Source organism: Triturus cristatus, chromosome 2_1 (assembly GCF_964204655.1).
Source record: "Triturus cristatus chromosome 2_1, aTriCri1.1, whole genome shotgun sequence".
NCBI lineage: Eukaryota > Metazoa > Chordata > Amphibia > Caudata > Salamandridae > Triturus > Triturus cristatus.
Window position 1 is genome coordinate 656694960 of NC_140581.1, and position 18455 is coordinate 656713414.

Genomic DNA, 18455 nt, shown 5'->3' on the forward strand with positions numbered 1-18455 from the left:
AGACCACCCAGATACCACTGGTCCTTGCCAAACCCAGAGTGGGGGGTAGTAACCCCTGGCATACAAGCCATTCTCCACTCTCCCTTTCAGTGTAGTTCCCAACTACCACTGATCCTTCAACCTAGGGCCCGCACCCTCAGGCTGACCAGAGGTCACGGGCAAGAATGCCCCACCCTACCTCTACTTCTGGGGTTCCGCACCCTCCCAGGGAAGCACCCACCAGAACACAACTCTCCCACCAGTTCAGGACCTCTCTCCACTAGCTGGTCTACCACCTGGGATCCAAGGGGTCAGAGGCGAGGACTCCCTCCCTCTGCACCCCCTTCCACTGTAGAGCAGGGTCTCTTCACTTAAGATGAGCCCCACCTGCCCTCAGGACTACAGCTGCCCTTACGTCCAGATCCGGAAACACTGACTACTGGCTCCCCAACCGAGGGACGTACCCTTTGGTCAGATGCCTGGCGAACCAGGACTTAACGAGGGTGACACATAACTAATGGGTCGTGTGACAGTCTGCCTGGTGCTGATCTCACTACCTCCTGTCCATCTGACAGTGCGTGCAGACCCCCCAGGACAGAAGTGGCGACACCACGGTCACTCAGTGGCGACTCAACCCTCCCGGCTGGTCCCTGACCTACTGGTTCCCACTGGGGAATCCCTCCCCCTCTCACCCCTCCCTCTGGACTTCCGCACCCTCCCAACTGGAGCGGTACCGCCAGACACCAGGACTACTGGAGCTCTGATTACAGACACTCCACGTCCTCTAGACACTGGGAGATCCTCCTCAAATGACCTATTGGTACAGCCTAGGCCCCCGACCTGATGTTCCCTAAAGAAACCATCCAGGCCCTGAGACTGGGTTTCGGGCACCTGGAGACACGCAGTCCCACCCACTCCTTCTCCGCAGAGATAGGACGTGAGCCCCTACACCGAGACCTAGCTGGGCTACTCTGAACCTCTTCCACCACGCTGGGCTGGAAGACACCTCAGCCACTCCTTTTGGAATCACTCCCCAATGCAAGCTCCCTATCCCAGAGAACTCACACCCAATCAACCAGCAAGCTCCTTATTTCAGAGAACTCACACCAAAGTATTCAGCAAGCTCCTTATTTCAGAGAACTCACACCAAAGTATTCAGCAAGCTCCTTATTTCAGAGAACTCACACCAAAGTATTCAGCAAGCTCCTTATTTCAGAGAACTCACACCATTCATCCACACACACACTCCCCAGACTAGTAAGACAGTTTCTACCGCCCCTGATTTCTCAACCGGACCACCCCGTGACACAGGTACCATTACTCTGGGAACTGGGAATGGGACGTTCACATTCATCCAGCGCATTACACATTCATCCCCCACCCCTCCCAAGACTGGTAAGACAGTTTCTACCGCCCCTGATTTCTCAACCTGACCACCACGTGACACAGGTACCATTACCCCGGGAACTGGGAATGGGAATACATGCACTGGATCCACATCTGCTGCCACCACTGGATCCCACCCTTACTGGTGAATCCAGAAACACATTTCCACTGAAATGACACTTAAAAACAAACTTAGAACAATAATCCCTATACCATGTGACTATCTAAAATGCTGAGTTTTGTAGTGCAGCCAGTTGCTGCTGCGGTACTGCACAAACGCAAGTCCTAATCCCACCGCTGATCACCAATGTTAGAAATGGGATTTCTGGTTGGCTAGGGCTTGCGCCAAAGCCAGGCAGAAACCACCACTCTAGTCAGGGCTGGGGAGTTACACGCCAAAGATAACCCCTGCTCACCCCCTTGGTAGCTTGGCACGAGCAGTCAGGATTATCCCGGAGGCAATGTGTAAAGCGTTTGCGCGCACACCCTGCAACAACACCCTAGGCCCACCACAAAAGAAACTCCACACAAGGTTATATTATAAAAATAGCCTTTGTATTATACCAAAACACATTAGATAATATTCACACAATTTACACTGTGCCAACTGGCACTGGGCAGAATTTTACAAGGGACTATTTCCACGGGACAGGGCCACATGGACCACTGTCAGAATTAGCACAAATGACCAATAGTAAATGTAGGACATATACCAATGGAAACACAAAGTATACTGTAGAGCACAACCAGTAACTACTGGTGCAATAATGACTTCAGCGTCATCACACTAGCATCAGGTATAAAACCTATCCTGCATCCATCACAGGGGCATAAACACATTATGCAATTTCTCAGTAGTCTAACGCATTAGACCTAACCACCTAAGTATACCTACACTAGGGGCGTATATCGCACAGGGAAGTACAATCTCCCTAACATCAACCTAAACAGGTAAAACAACCTCCTAGGCAGAAATCCTATACAGAGGTATACAACACAGGGTGCGCAAAACATGCTATACACAGTACATTTCCTAGCACCCATCACATTAGCATGAATCACAATAACACCTCAATCGCATTAGGGTCCAGGTCGCACCAGAACCTAAACGTAGCAGCTGGCACTAAGTGCTGCGCAGCTGAGCAGGCAAAGATGGGGGCAAAGGAGTGCGTCTCACTCCTGGCTTAACCATGTCCCCTACAGAAAAACAAGACCTAAACGGTGCAGCTGCCCACTACTTGCTGGGCAGCTGTGAAGTGATTATAATGAGGCCTGGCACCACTGTACCATCTGGACACATAGGCAAAATGTTGCAGCTGCCTGCGCTCTCGCAGGGCAGCTGTGGAAGGATCAAGGGGCCCTGGCACATCTGTGCCTTCGGGGCCTCACTGGGGCTATTAAATCACGACTGCCCCAAAAGACTGGGGCTGAAGACAACTGTGCCCATATAATAACAGCATGGGCCCCTCTGGGCCTTTCTACATCGTTGCAGTTGCCCACTGTCTAGCAGGGCAACTGTGACCATCGCAGCAAACGGGGGAAGCACGGGTCCCTCAGGGCCCTTAAACAAGAAGAAGGACCCTGAAACGTAGAGCGCACTGGCGCTTAAAAACATATCTGCCTCCAAGTTGGAGCGGAAATACCACGCTGAAGTGGGGGCCTGGCACATCTGTGCCCTTGGCGTTAGAGCCCCACACAGGCTCTAAAATCCAAATATGCCCGTCTCGTTGGAGCGGCCCCCCGATCAGGCGGGGGCCGCTCAGGAAATCGGCCTGGGCCCTGTGCCCCGTACCGGCACCAACACCCAGGAAAAGGGGGACGGCCTTGGCCCCACTCACCGAACTCCGCAGGTGCTGCTCCTTGCACTCCGGCGGCGGCGGGGCTCTCTCCTCTGGTCGCGAGAGCGGGGTGGGCTCCCGCCTCTCTTGCAGCACGGCTCCTTTCACCCGGGCCCCCTCCTGGGACCCGGGACTTGAGACATACGCGGGACTCCCTCAACTCATGGGAGCCCCGTGAGGCAGGCACAGTCTTCCGGGATGCTTTCTCCCGGTCGGGGGAAAGGACGGCGAGGCCCCGCCCCTGTCCCAAAGCAACGTGCCTGGCTTCCGGTTTTCGATCGGGCCAGTGGCGGTGATCTTCTTCTGGCAGCAATGCGGGGTGGGCACCCGCGTAATTAAAGATTAATAGGCGGCATACACAGCGGGGTGGGCACCCGCAAAGGAATATAAAGCGGGGTGGGCACCCGCATATTAAAATATAATGCGGGGTAGGCACCCACGACAAAATAAGCGGGGTGGGCTCCAGCAGGGCCGGCATCATGGGGGAATCCCGAGTCTGGGGATTCCCTCTCCCTCTCTCAGCAGCGCGACACTGCACAGCCCCAGCTCCTCTCTCTGGGGGAATAAAGCGCTCTCCAGGCGCTATGTTCAGGAGCAAAATCCAAGGCAAAGTGATCCCAGGCGCTAGAAGGATGCAGCAAAAGCTCCCAGAAGTCTTCCAGGTATCCAGGGGCTGGGCAGGGCCCATGGAGGCAAGCCTTCCCCTGGGCCCCAGCAGCAGCATGCCCCTGGTAGATTCGAGTCAGAGCAAGAACATTTTCATGGGGTCACAGCCCCTCTTTTATACACCAAATCCTTTGTTCTCAAAGGTGCAGGGAAGGGGCGAACCAGATACAACTGGTTCCTGAGCACTTTGTTTTGCTCAGCCCCTCTCCCTATTCTCAGAACAGGCCAGGGTCATCAGTCGCACCACAGGGGGCGGAGCCAGCATTGTGTGGGGAAAGCCCAGCCCTATTCAGGTCCTAGGTGTACTCCTCCCACCCATCAACCTGCAGAGCTCTCCACCCACCACTGGGGCAGACCCACCCTGACTCCTGGAGCCAGGCACACCAGCCAATCACACGCCAGTCAGTCACTGCACATTTATGCCAGTGTCTAGAAGTGGCGCTTCTATACTAGCTACAGTAACGCCGCACACATCATTGCGCAGCATTCACTCTCACGAGTTTGCACATATCAAACTCGACCCTGCACTCCCCACGCATCAGGAACTAGCACGGTAACTCAGATCCCCCATGCATTCCTATGGGAGGGCAGGTCAGTCTCATTCAACCACACAGAGCGCACGCGCTTTCCACTGGGACACAGTGTGAAAGCGCCTAGAGGCCTAAAACCACTAGTACAACACAGGAAAAAGGCTAGGATACTGCAAAAAGTTCTAGGGGTGAACTTGCCAGAAGGGCCAAGTCCAACACTAATTCTAAGACTTTCGGTATTCATAGAAGGCATTTAGGAGTCCTAAAGTTAGGAGTCTTAACTTTACTTACTAAACTGAGAAAAATCCTACTTTTAAGACTTTAGGTATTCACAGAAGGCATTTAGGAGTCCTAAATTTAGGAGTCCTAACTTTACTACTCCTAAACTGAGAAAAATCCTGACTTTAAGACTTTTGGTATTCACAGAAGGCATTTAGGAGTCCTAAAGTTAGGACTCCTAACTTCTGTGAATACCGAAATGAGTAAGTGTCTTCTGTGAATACCAAAATGAGTAAGTGCCTTCTGTGAATACGAAAATGGTAGTAAGTTTAGTATTTTGTCTTAAGTTAGTTTTGTGAATCGGGCCCATAGTGTCCTTATTTTACTAAATTCACTGCACAAGTTAGGGCCTCATTACAATGTTGGTCGGAAAGCATTCCAACCGACTCCATGTCAGAATCGTTTCCAACAGACTCAGGCTCAGGGAGTCTGACCGATTACGATGTTTCCAAACACCGTTCGGTCAGACTCCCATTGACTTCAATAGGAGCCTGTGTTCCGACCAACAACAGAGTCTACTATTGAAAAAAGGGGTGGTTAAAGAAAACCTTGCACCCTGTCGCAGGCACCCCATGGTGCCTGCCACATTGTGCATAGTTGGAAAACGGGGTCCCATGGGTACCTCCATGGGTTCCAACCGGCGGCCTTCAGGTAAAGGGGGACCTGCTACAGGCCCCCAAAGTCAGTTTCCGACAGCCTTTCTGTGTCAGACAGACCGATTTGGAAAGGCTGTCCGAATCTGACATCGTAATAGGTCGGTCAAATACACGGTCCATAGACCTGTGCGATTCGGATCCGACGGACTGAGTCTCCAAATACTGGTCGGAACCGATTCGGAATGACTGAACGGTTACCTTTCCATCGTAATCGGTCGGTCAGAAATGTTTCTGAGTCGGTCGCAAACTTAGGCTCCGACATGGTTTAAGAAAATCCGAATGCAGTTTGGAGCCTTTTCGGACCAACATCGTAATGAGGCCCTTAGTCTCTTAAAGATGGCACTCTTGAGCGCCTGGAAGTTGGTACTTGTTCTGTCCTAAGCACATTTCTATCTAATTTCCCTTGGTCGCAAATTGTAGCGAGGTGCAGTAGGTGTGCTATGTGTAATTCCAGGAATGGGCACTTTCTTGAGGCTTGAACCACTTCCTTCCAAAAGCTGCTCCTGCCAGAATGGTGTTGTCCTTTTCACATGGGACAGGTGGACCTAGTTCTTGTGTCCCTCACATCGCACTGCAGTCTGGATTGTAAGCAAGACCTGAACAGGGCCTTTTATTTACTGTGGCTACAGGCTTGTTTTTCTTAGGAAATCCCTGGTCAGTTCCCTGGCCCCGGGCTTGATCTCATTCACTTGTCCCTCCAGGGGTGGGGACCAGGTGTCTCTGACCTGTTGGTGAATTTCAGATAGTCTGTTAGTTAGTTCTTTACATTAATCCAACAATACAGGATGTGGCATATCATGCAATCTTGATGCAATCTTCATGGAGATGAAAACCCATGGACATTGGCCGGCCTACCCATCACCAGTTCATAAGGTGATAATCTTTTCTTTGCTGTTACGGTTGTACTCATGGAGAGCAAGGCTAGGGCCAAGGCATTCACCCAACATAATTCATTAGATACACACATTTTTGATAGTTTTTCAGTGTTCTATTACGCAACTCAACTAAGCCTGCAGCTGCAGGGTATTAACCTGATTGGAATTGTTGTCTTATACCTAAACCTTAACACATCAAATCCATTATTTCATTTTCAAAATGTATTCCATTGTCACTTCACATGGTCCGGGGCAAGCCGAACCTTAGAAAGTATTCCTTTAAAAGTACCTTTGACGTACTTAAAGCTGTATTATCTTTTAAAGGAAATGTCTCCACCCAATTGCTAAAACTGCATATGATAACTAGCACATAGTGCTTCACATTGCTTGGGGCATCTGGATAAAATCCATCTGCAAATATTCAAAGAGATATTCTGGCATGTGAAAATGGCCTGTTTAGACTGCAATTCCCTTTCCCACATTATGATGCACATATGATACAATTCCTGCAAAAATGTATAGCCGCCTTTCCGACTGTATTGTTTTCCCATATTCTTGAAATGGTGTTAACTATCCCATCTGCTCCACCATGAGCTGGTCCATGTACCATCTGGACCATGAGCAAAACAAAACTGTCTGGCAAAATCCATCTGTTTCCATTTGAACCTTCCATCCATGCCTGATAGTGTTGGTCAAACACATATCCTATTTCTTGCCACTTTTCCTTTTCTTTCTCATCTGCCAAATTTTGTATATCTTTCACTTCTGCAAAGGGATCATATTTCTCGCCTTCATCATCAGTCCTCTCTCCCACATACATCAATGACTATTCTGCCAATGCTGTAGTCCATGCTATCTCATCTGCAAAAGCATTTCCTTGACCCACCTCATCCATTACTTTCTTGTAAGCACTGCATTTAATGATGGCTAATCATTTGGGGAGAATTAAAGCATTCAGAAGCCATGAAATGAGATGTCCATGCTGTATTTTAGCTCCACTAGAGGTAATAAATCCTCCTTCATCCCATCGGTGGCCAATGTTATGGGCCACGCCGAAGGCTTACTGACTATCAGTATATATGTTTTCCTTTAACCCTTCTGACAATTCACATGCTCTACTCAGGGCTAACAAATCTGCATCCTGTGCTGATGTTTCTTCTAGTCTACATTTCTCAACTACAGTACAATTAGTGGTGATTGCATAGGTGGCTGAAACCATCGGGTTTCTTTTGACAAGAACCGTCTACAAATAAATTGCCTTCAACAATTGGCATTGGTACATCCACAAGGTCCACTTGACCCTTTGTCTTAGTTTCAGTAAAAATCATACAATCATGTTGTTCTTCATCCTGTTCCAAATTAAGAGGCATCAGAGTGGCTGGGTTTATTGTGGTACATCATTCCAGAGTGATATTTGGGGCCATCAGAGTCAATTCATCCTGCGTCTGTCTGGCATTAGTTAAATATTGCGTCCCAAAATAATTGAATCTGCCTGTTTTAATGCCACTGTAGCAATATTTCGGAGGCAATTTAATAAGCCTTTTGGTACCGGATCCAATGTTGCGGAAAAATAGTCACCTGGTCCATACTTCTCTCCTTATTTTTGTGTTAGAACAGCCAAAGCACAGCCATCTTTTTCATGCAAAAATAAAGCACAGCGTTTAGTATAGTCAAGGGTACCCAATGCAGGTGCATTCCAAAGAGCTTCTTTCAAGGTGTTAAAGCTATGTTGATGTTCCACATGCCACGGAACAGGGTCAGATATGTCCTTATGCGCCAAGGACAGTAAAGGCTTTGCTATTAAGAAAACATTTGAAACTCTTTTTCTACAGAATGAGACCATGCCTAGAAAGGCACGTGCGTCTTTTTGTGTGGTAGGTTGAGGTATGTTTTGGATTACCTTAATGCGATCAGATGACAGTCTTCTGCCCCCTTTCGACATGAGGTAAACTAAGTAGGTGACCTCCTGTTGACAATATTGCAATTTTGATAGTGACACCTTATGTGCATTTGAAGCCAAAATGATAGTACTTGATGTGAAGCTTTTTTGCAATCCTCTTCACAATCTGCTGTTATTAGTATGTCATCTACATTCTGCAATAACATTGTACCTGCTGGTAGTATACAATTATCTAACTGTTTTTTAAGTGCTTGGCTATAAATATTTGACTTTCTGTATACTTTTGTTGTGCCCAACAGAAAACATAAGATTTACCTTGGAAACTGAACCCAAACAAATATTGGCTATCTTCATGAATGGAAATACTAAAAAATGCATTTTATAGATCTATTACTATAAACCATGTTGCATTAGCTGGGATAGAAGAAAACATTGCGGTAATATCTGGCACCTGTGGATATTGAGGCTGAACTATTTTGTTAATAGCTCCCAAATCAACTACCAAACGATATTTAATTTGTACCCTACCATGATCTCTTTTGACCACTGGTAAAATAGGGCTATTACATATATTTCCAGATACACTTCGCATTATTCCTTTATACAATAAATCCAACATTACTCTTTAGTCCTGGTTCACCTTCCTTTGATATTTTGTATTGCGGTTTGCAAGGCAATGCAGCATTAGTCTTTACTTGTATATGTCCTTAGTCTATTTGCACATAATCGGCGTCATTTGGTCCTTGGGCCCATAATTGTGGATCTATGGACAACAATTCTTGGGGCAAACCATTTCTTCTAGTTCTTAGTTAGTACATCTTTTTTGCATGTCAGGTATATGCCATCTGGTGAACAATGTATAGTGGCATACATAATTTTTAACGCTTTTAAGCCCAGCAAATATAAGGAACATTTGTCAGTCAATACGAATGGCATTTGTCCTGTCAAAGGACCAATAGTAAAATTAAGTGGCTTTGGTATGGGGCTTGTCACAACGGTATTAAAAAATCCCACTGACTTATCTTTTTTTCTGAGAAAGATGTATGAGGGAGCGAGCGGAGGGAAATAGAGGTGTTAATAGTGCCCGTATCTATCAGAAACGTATCCTCTTCACCAGGTACTGTCATTTTTACATGTGGACCAGACTGGTCTATAGGCAGTGGTACTCGCTCCTCTCTCTCTCTCAGGCCTCCCTATTCCGTGCACTCATCATAATTCTCATTATCCTGAAATTCTTGCGCATGAAAAGCATTAATTACATCCATCACAATAATTAGCACTTGCTTCATGCCCTGATTTTCTGTCCTTGTCTGTCCTCAGCCGCTACCTCTGCCCCAGCCTCTCACTAATTCTGTTTGTATCCCTTGTCCTCTTCCCTGAAGAAAAGGACATTCATTCTTCCAGTGCCCTTCTTGCAAACAATAGGCACAAGTATTATAGCCTATCTCAGTTCTCTGTGGTGGCGGAGGAGATTGCACTTGGCCCCTCCCTCTACTACTTCCTTTTGCCCTCATATTGCTTACAAATATCTGCAATCTGCCACATTCTGGATATGCCTACTGCATCACTGTTTTAGTTTTCAACTATTATTTTTTTTAATGCTTTTTTTCTTTTTCAGCATTTCTTTTATTCTAGTAATAACAAGCCATTGTGAAAAATTCTGCTGGACTCATTGCCGTCCACATTCTCTCATATGTTTTTATGCTGTTTCCCTAATCAGTGAATAAATTATTAACAAACTGAATGGCAAATATGTGTTGCCCTATCCTGCCCACTGTGAGCCTTGAACGTTTCTTCAAGTCTACTAAACAAATCAGTTACTTCCTCACTCTCCTTCTGTTTACATGCTGTTAATTTATCCCAATAAACTTTTCCTCGAGGCAGAATCAATTGAAATCTTCTAATCAATAGTTGAGGCAACTGTAAAATGCTTCGCAGGGCAAATCCCCTGCGTGCCTGTTCCTTTCATCTCGTTCTAAGTTAGCCCAAACTATGTTCAGATGGGCGTGGTCATTCAGTCTTACTCCATCCCATATTTCATGTGGCACGACATAACCAAACATGTCAATATTTTTTAGAGTCGGGGGCAACATTAGTGGCTTGTTCCAAATTTCATAGAATTCCATGGGGTCTTTCCTAGGGTCAGGCAGATCCTTTTTTATTGCCATTAATTCGGTCTTTGTCCATGCGGTATGAACAAACTGTGGGACAGGGTTTACCTGCCCAGTCGGAGAGGGCAAAATATGTATTTCCCTCATCTGCCACATTTTCCATATATTTATATCTTCCTCTCCACTATGCTGATCTAAATCTGTAATTTCGAAAAGTAGACGGGAGGCACGTGCACGCCATGCATAACACTGCTTAAACCAATCTTCACATTCACGCTCAGACAAGGTGGAAACATCACTATTTCTCCATTAACTCTCTTAGGGCCATATTATCAAGGAACGGCGATAACATTATCGCCGCTTTAGCGGCAGGAAACTGCCGCTAAAGCTTTCCTGCCGCTAAAGCGGCAATAATGGGCTTGATAATATGCCTTTGTGAATTCCCATAGAAGCCCAGATTCTGGTGTGAAACTGGGCTTCTATGGGAATTCACAAGGGCATATTATCAAGCCCATTATCACCACTTTAGCGGCAGTTTCCTGCTGCTAAAGCGACGATAAGGTTATTGCCCTTCCTTGATAATATTGCCCCAAATTCTTGTGGGAGCATTTCACCACCCTCTATTTTTTTTTCCATTTCTCTAAATAAATCAATTAAGCGATGTGCCAAACATTGTAGAACATAATTTGGAGTCCTTGGGGGCATTGGGTGAAATGTATTAAGCGCATTTTTCTTTGTTACTTATCCTTTTTCCATCCATTCATGAGCCATTGCCCCAAATATTTTCTTTTCATGTTTGCCAATTTGCTTATGTGTGCTCATTGTGGAGAGGTGTGGCTCACTGGTTAGAGGCGGCAGATCCGCAAGCAGAGAATCGGCCAGGGACCAGGGTTCAATTCCCGACGCGGCAGGGTCATGGACCAGGGTCAAAAACGGACTCGATAATTCTCGCCTCGGTACCTACTCTAACCAGGAACACACTCGGCAACTCTGGGCATTAGCTTGCCTCATCTCCACAACGGCCCCCCACATTCGCCGGGGATGCCTGGTTTCACCTTGGAGATACCCAGGAGGGACCATCTCACAGGGATAGCCAGGACGGGTTCCCCAGCGGTCTACAGCGCCACGACGCCTCAGGGCAGCAGTGCGCTTTACAAGACACATACATTTACATTGGCATGCTTTTATCCCAAGGAACATCGCATAGAGGTTTTATATTTATTTGATGACCACTGTAAACGTGGTGACCATTCATTAAACTCATTAGCCCCCACCAACTGCCTGCAATATGGGGGTATTAATAATATTGGACCCTATATGTGGACTAGCTGATGCTCCCGTATTGGGCGTATTCCAGATAATATTCAGCAGTATGGGAAAGGGTAAAAGAGGTGCCAGAGGTGCGTTTGGAGATATCTCCACCAGAGGAGGTATTCGCTGCTGGGATAATAGGGGTGCAGTGTGCTGGGCCATATTATACGTGGTGGTTTATCTAAAAGATCTGTGAGGAATGAGTCTTCCTCATTCTGGCCCGTTTTACCAATTTACTATACGAAATATTTTTCGGTCTTCATTTTAAGTTTCCTATATTTCTTTTTTATAATTTTTCCTGTATTACCTTAGCATCGTAATCAGATGCTTTAGTTTGTTCTAAAATTTTCTGTTGTTTCTCTCTATCTAATTTCTCCTTCATTGCTAGCATGCATGCATAGTTTTCCTATTTTTTTAAAACTTCCAACATTGCAGGATGTACTTTTCTTCAACAGATATTCCACTGTTCAGGCAATAGCCCCAAAACTCCTTTGCTTGCTCTGTTATGTTCGTGGAGTGTGGTCCGCCGATCTTGGTGACATATCTCACTGCTGAGACATTGTCCATACAAAGCATCACACAGCATCTCATCATTCCCTGTGTAAAACTGTGTACTACAAAGGAACCTGCTAACAGTTCTAAGTAATTGATGTGTAGTTGCCTCTCTTGGGTTGTCCAATGACCCCCGGTGGAAGAGTTCCCACATCTCGCTCCCGATCCTTCTAAGCTTGCATCTGATTCTATTATCAGTTCGGGTTCCTCCCCAAAAATGGCTTTCCTGTTCCATGCTTCCGCATTTTTGATCCACCATAATGGCTCTTTCTTTGATTAGTGATCAACATTTGCAAATAGGACTGATTTTTTCATAAGCATCTTGTTGTGAGTCTTTGGAGGGCTCGATAGTATAGAGGCCCTTGGAAAATTGTCTGAACTGTTGAAGATAGATGGCCCCTTTGTTAGTAAGGGCTCTACCTCCATTGTCACAAATATTGTATCTTCCTGCAAAAAGGTTTTTTTCATCTGGATTGGGGTATCTATAAATTCCAGTTTGTATCCACCGACAGTCTCCAAGGACCAAGGGTTCTGTGTAACTATTGTCCAATTCCGACAGAACTGGGCCAACCTGTCCTCCCCACCCTTATAGGGTATCTAAAAAGTCTCTCATGGGACTTCCCTGTTGAAAATCCCCTCTGCCTCTGATCTCCTCTGGAGGCTCTGCTGCAGGATCTCTTCCTCTGGTGGTAGAAGGTCTGATAGTTCCTATAGCTAGATTGTTGGTAGAATCTGTTCCGATGTCCCATAAAGTGTCTAGAAGAGGGATGACCTCGGCCGAGGAACTGCTCCTCGTTCTCCTGGCACTTCCAAAAACCCCATAGTTGAAGACGTTTTTAACCTAATTTTATAATCTTTGTATGGAACCAAAAAACCCTATGTACTTGGCCATGTCCTTTATAAAATCATTCCCCGAAGAGATGACCCTGAGTGGATGGGCCCATTTCCTTGTTTACCAATTCAATAAGTTTGGGGTCCAATTTTAGTAGGATGCTCTTCCTTCTTTCATTCATGAAAGCAGTGTTTGCATTTCCTTGGAGGCAGATAGCTCATGGTGTCCATTGCTGTGCCCATTGGCATAATAATTTGGGGTCAACCAGAGTTTCGCTTAGGTAGGCAACCTCTGCCATTATAAATATTTTGGTCAGGGGTCCAGTGATATCCAGCAAGCGATTTTGGCATGATTTTAGCCCCCTATCCGGTCCTTTTCTTGGATCCTTACCCGCTTTATTAATGAAGGCTACCACCTTAGGGTCCAACTCTGGAGTCAGGGTTATTTTGTGAGGTAGAGATGGTCGAGGTCACCCTGACCTTAGGCGAGATTTTACTTCTTTGATGATCTCCCTTCTTAAGCAGTAAGTAATATATTCCGCAACATGTTGCGATGGTACCCATTCAAGTGACAAAGGATGTTTATTGAGAAGGTGGTCCAACATACCATCCCCATAATGGGTCAACTATACCCATCTTAGACCCTGAGGCCTTCGATGCCACTCTGATGTCTCTTTTTTCGGATTGTAGTCTCTTCCTAGCAGAATCAAATTCTGATGAGCAGGATAATTCAATTTCAAACCTCATCATCACTGTCACAAAAACTTGGGACAACTGGGCCTCTTGCTTGCCCTTCCGTTGTGTCAGAAACATTGAATCCATCACCGGCTCCCACCGGCATCAATCCCTCATCCATTACCTTTGACGTTTGGCTTTTTTTAGGAGGGTTGTCATCTGCCATTCTGTTTTTTCTTGGTCTTATCTCCCCACCTAGAGCATTGAGGTTGTTAAGGAATATCTAGACCTTTTTTGTAATACTAAGATAAAAGAAAGGGGTTTGAGGCAATGAAAATTACACCTATCCTTTGTGCAGTTATATATCTCTAAACATGCAAGGTGCTAAGGACCTGAGATCCAATACCCCTAGATCTCCTAAGACACTAAATGTATAAAATTTCCAAAACACAAAGGTCCATCACACTGATTTCAAGTAAAAATTTGCAAATGGGAAATGATCTAACGTAACCAACAATGATTCACAATATAAGCATAAGAACAATGATCCAGCAGAGTTGTTCCTTCAAAATTCTTTATTGGTAGCTTCTTTTTTTCGACAAGATAAGTAAGACCGTAGCCAACGCGTTTCGTCCTCTCAGACTTCTTCAGGGCTGAAAGCGGACTTGTCAGGAAAGCCTAACTGTAACCTTTTATTTAGGTATATTTTTTCTCTCCATCGTGTATTTCAGAATAAATCGTGCAATATTAGTCAGTCTTCCTTTATTCGATATGCGCAAGTGATATAGGGCCAATACCGTGTCCACTTAGGTATTTTGTGAACAGTTCAAACGATCTATCTGCTGGCGTGGTAGCATGGCGTACGTCCTCCCACCGGCATCAATTCCTCATCCATTACGTTTGACTTTTTTTAGGAGGGTTGTCATCTGCCATTCTGTTTTTTCTTGGTCTTATCTTCCACCTAGAGCATTGAGGTTGTTAAGGAATGTCTAGACCTTTTTTGTAGTACAATTTTATTGATAGTTTCATCCAGCGACCCCCCATCAATGTGCCTATTGTCCTATTAACTACTTCTTTTCATTTTCCTTCTATATCACCCAGCTGCTGTTCCACATACATCTTGCTATATTAATCTAGAAATGCTTAAAACAACTAAATTAAGGAAAACTATCTTTGTTTTATGCGAAGTAACGAGGGGTCGCTAGGGGGCAACCTTGCTTTAAACGCGATAGCTGTGGTTGTGTATTAAACAGCCAACCATCTTTTTATTAGTTAATGCCCAAAGCTACAAAATGCCTTCTTAGTTAATGGGAATCAGTGTTTCTCAAAGCCTGCAGATGTTGGCTGATAAGTACGTGTGAAGCGCCACCAAGTGCTTTTCCTCTGAGGTTTATTTGTCACTTGGTACGGCGTCTGCCGAAAGACTCCGTACCAAGAGTAATTTGTTATTAAATTAAGTGGAACGGCTGCTCGTAGCTGAGCCCCCCCGAAAGCTCAAACAGTGTTTGGGTTTTGTCTCCAGTCCAGTCGTGTTTGCTCTATGTCCGGACCGGGTTTGTATGGGGTTGTGGAGGAATGCACGGTCTCTGGAAAAGGTTGCACGTGCCTCCTTACTTAACTAGTTCCACTCAGGAGTTGCTCGGGAAGTCGTGCGATCATGAGCAGGAGACCATGCTTTCCTACACCCTTAAAGTTTGCCGCCACATGAGGTTGTGGTACACCGCAGGAGCTGGACACGTGTGTTGAAAATAACACGTGAACCAGATCTGCACCCGGTGCATCATTACCGTGCAGTTCCAAACATCTCCCTCAGGAAGTACTAAACCTTAAATAAATGTAAAATATGGTAAGTACGATTGTACAGATTGGAATGGTGTTATAATTCAAATATTATAAACAGAATCAACTATTAATAATACTTTAAGTACTTTGATAATACAGCAGTAAACAAATTTAAGAAACAATCAAGCTCCCTAATGGCCTAAGGAAAAAACAATATATGTCCACTCAAGGAAAGCTTGAAAGTTCAAGGGTGCTTACCTTGTAAGCAGCAGCAACAAAAGAAAGAAGATGGCTGCATGTTACTGTGTTATATACTTGACTGGAATGTTTTAAAGTTCCATGGGCTAGATGTATGAAGACCACGTTTTGCGATTTGCTAATTGCGAATCCTTGCAATTCACAATTAGGAAATCGCAAAACAGCATGCATAAATGTGTGTTGAACACTTTCTGCGATTCCTAGGGGATCGCAAATGACCTACCTCATAAATATTAATGAGGTAGGTTGCAATTTGGACCCCCAAGGAATCGCAAAAATCACAGGGATGGTGGCTTGCTGGGGTCAGCAGATCACCATGTCCGTGATCGCTTTTAAATAAAGCAATATGTTTTTTGTAAAGCAGCCCATTTTCCTTAAAGGCAAATGGGCTGCTTTACAAAAAGAAAAATTAAAAGATTTCCTTTCATATTTTAACAGCAGGCAGTGGTCCATGCATTCTTTAGCCTCCAAAAAAAAGCAAGGCCATTGTTCAGTATCTACTTCAGGATATCAACTGTTAGCTCAAAACCATAAAAACAAAGTACAATAAAAAACATTTCAGGCTAGAAAACAATGGTGTTACAAACCATTAACGATTTCTTTTATATACAAAGGAACCTTCAGTGCCTTATGCCATATCAGAAGGTCTCAGTGACTTGATGTAAGAGTTCATTAGTATAACCCTCTATCACCAAACAAGTGTCCCACTAAGCAGTAATTTCAAAAACAAGTGAACCCCAGCTCAAAAAGAGTATAAATTATGTTTATTTCAGTCTCTATAGATCCAGAGATAAAGGGATCAGAATGTCCAGAATAAAGTCTAAACTGAAAAATGGCTTCTTATGAGGAGAATGATTTCAAGCAGTGTTTGCATACCTCCCTTTCAGATCAATCAAGCTGATGGGCATATTTACAAGTTTCTATCATAACCGCAACATCACTTTTTCGGACCTTGTGGTGGTGAAAGGGGCTTCGCCTTATTTACAAGGCAGCATTAAGCCACTTAACGTGGCTTAACACTGCCTTGTTAATAAGGCACCCTTTCACGCTACACTTAGGGGCCGATTCCAATCCTGGAAAAAGGCTGTACGAATCGTTGTACGGAGCGTTTTCTCCGTACGACTCGTACCCGGTAAACTTTCCGTACAACCTAGGAAGTACGATTCGTACAGAAAGCCTATTTCCGTACGTTTTGTACAAAAGACCGTACGGGTCAAAAAAACAACGATTCTGATCCAGAACAGCTTGTACGCGACGTCCGGATGTATTCAAGCAGCGGTTTCCTGCCCAGCAAGTACGATTCGTCCCTACGTCACTCCGTATGGCTCTTTTTTTACGGGAGCCAAACACAGCCGGAAAAGCAGAGTCCTACGCGAACCGCTACGCAACAGAGCCCCGGTACGCGACGTACACGCCATGAACCCCATCGTACGTGTCATCCCGGTCCTCCTAGCCTACGACCTGGTGCACCGGACCCGACGCACACGCCGCAGAAGGTGAGAACAACACCCAGGAGCCAGGGTGGGGGTGAGGGGCAGGAAACATACCCCATACCCAAATCCAAACCTATAATATGGAGCCCATACATTACCATCAGGGTCCGGTCACTTGGGGGGGGCATGGCCAGCAACCCCTGCGTACGGCAACAACAGAAGTGGACGTGTACGGTGCGTTGCATACGTACCCGTACCGCACCAGTAGAATAGTGATACAGACCGTACACACGCAATGAATGCAGGTGTACGGTGCGTTTCACACGTACCCGTATGGCACCAGTAGAATAGTGATATGGACCGCACACACGCAATGAATGCGGGTGTACGGTGTGTTTCACACGTACCCCTACGGTACCAGTAGAATAGTGATACGGACCGTACACACGCAATGAGTGCGTGGGTACGGTGCGTTTCACACGTACCCCTACGGACACCAGTACAATAGTGATACGATGCGTACACACGCAATGAATGGAGGGCTACGAGTCGCACAAGGATGTCCATCAAGTACTTGTCATTGCATACTTTCATGTGCAGGCCCTAGGTGTGTCAGCCAGTGATATTGCACAGGTCATCTCATCTAGTTGCACAATTGATGTGTGATGACCTGTGTACACATGTCATGTGTGATGGGGCACTATGTGGCACACATCACCTTGACACTTGCCACATGTGTGTCTGTAGTCCAACTGTGTCATGCACAGCAGCAGTGGGATGGCACAGTCATCACCACCTGCACCTGTCTCCTGATGCCAGGGACAGGGACACTATCAACTGACATGTCACGATCAGCGTGCCCCTATGTGACTATGTCAGGTGTCTTCATGTGTTCCCATGAGCTTGCTGTTAGTGTTCCATCAACTGCATCTGCTGTTGGTGCATCCAACATGGGTCTGTGTGGAGATGGGCATGGCACACATCTACGCACACTATGCCACATGTGGATTCCCACGGCTGTAGGGTCTGTGTGCATTGGACATCATATTTTCCCAGGCATACATGTCTGCATCGTCTGAGTGGCTGTGTTTATTTGTTGTCACGTGTACCCCTTCATCGCAATGTGTTTCATATGTACATTTGACATTCCATGTGACCTGTGCGTGTGCCTTGCAGTCAACTGTCTGGATGAGATGACATCCTTCAAATGCAGCTATGTGGATGTGTGTCACTCCGGTGATATCTCTGGCTGTTCACTCAGACTTGCCCCCAGCTCATTTCAGGGCATGTCATGTAGACTTGACAATCAACAGGTGTATCTGGCTTTTCGTAGGAGTGCCAGCAAGCTGGCATATGTGTCCTGGATGTATTGCACACACCAGACTCCATAGTT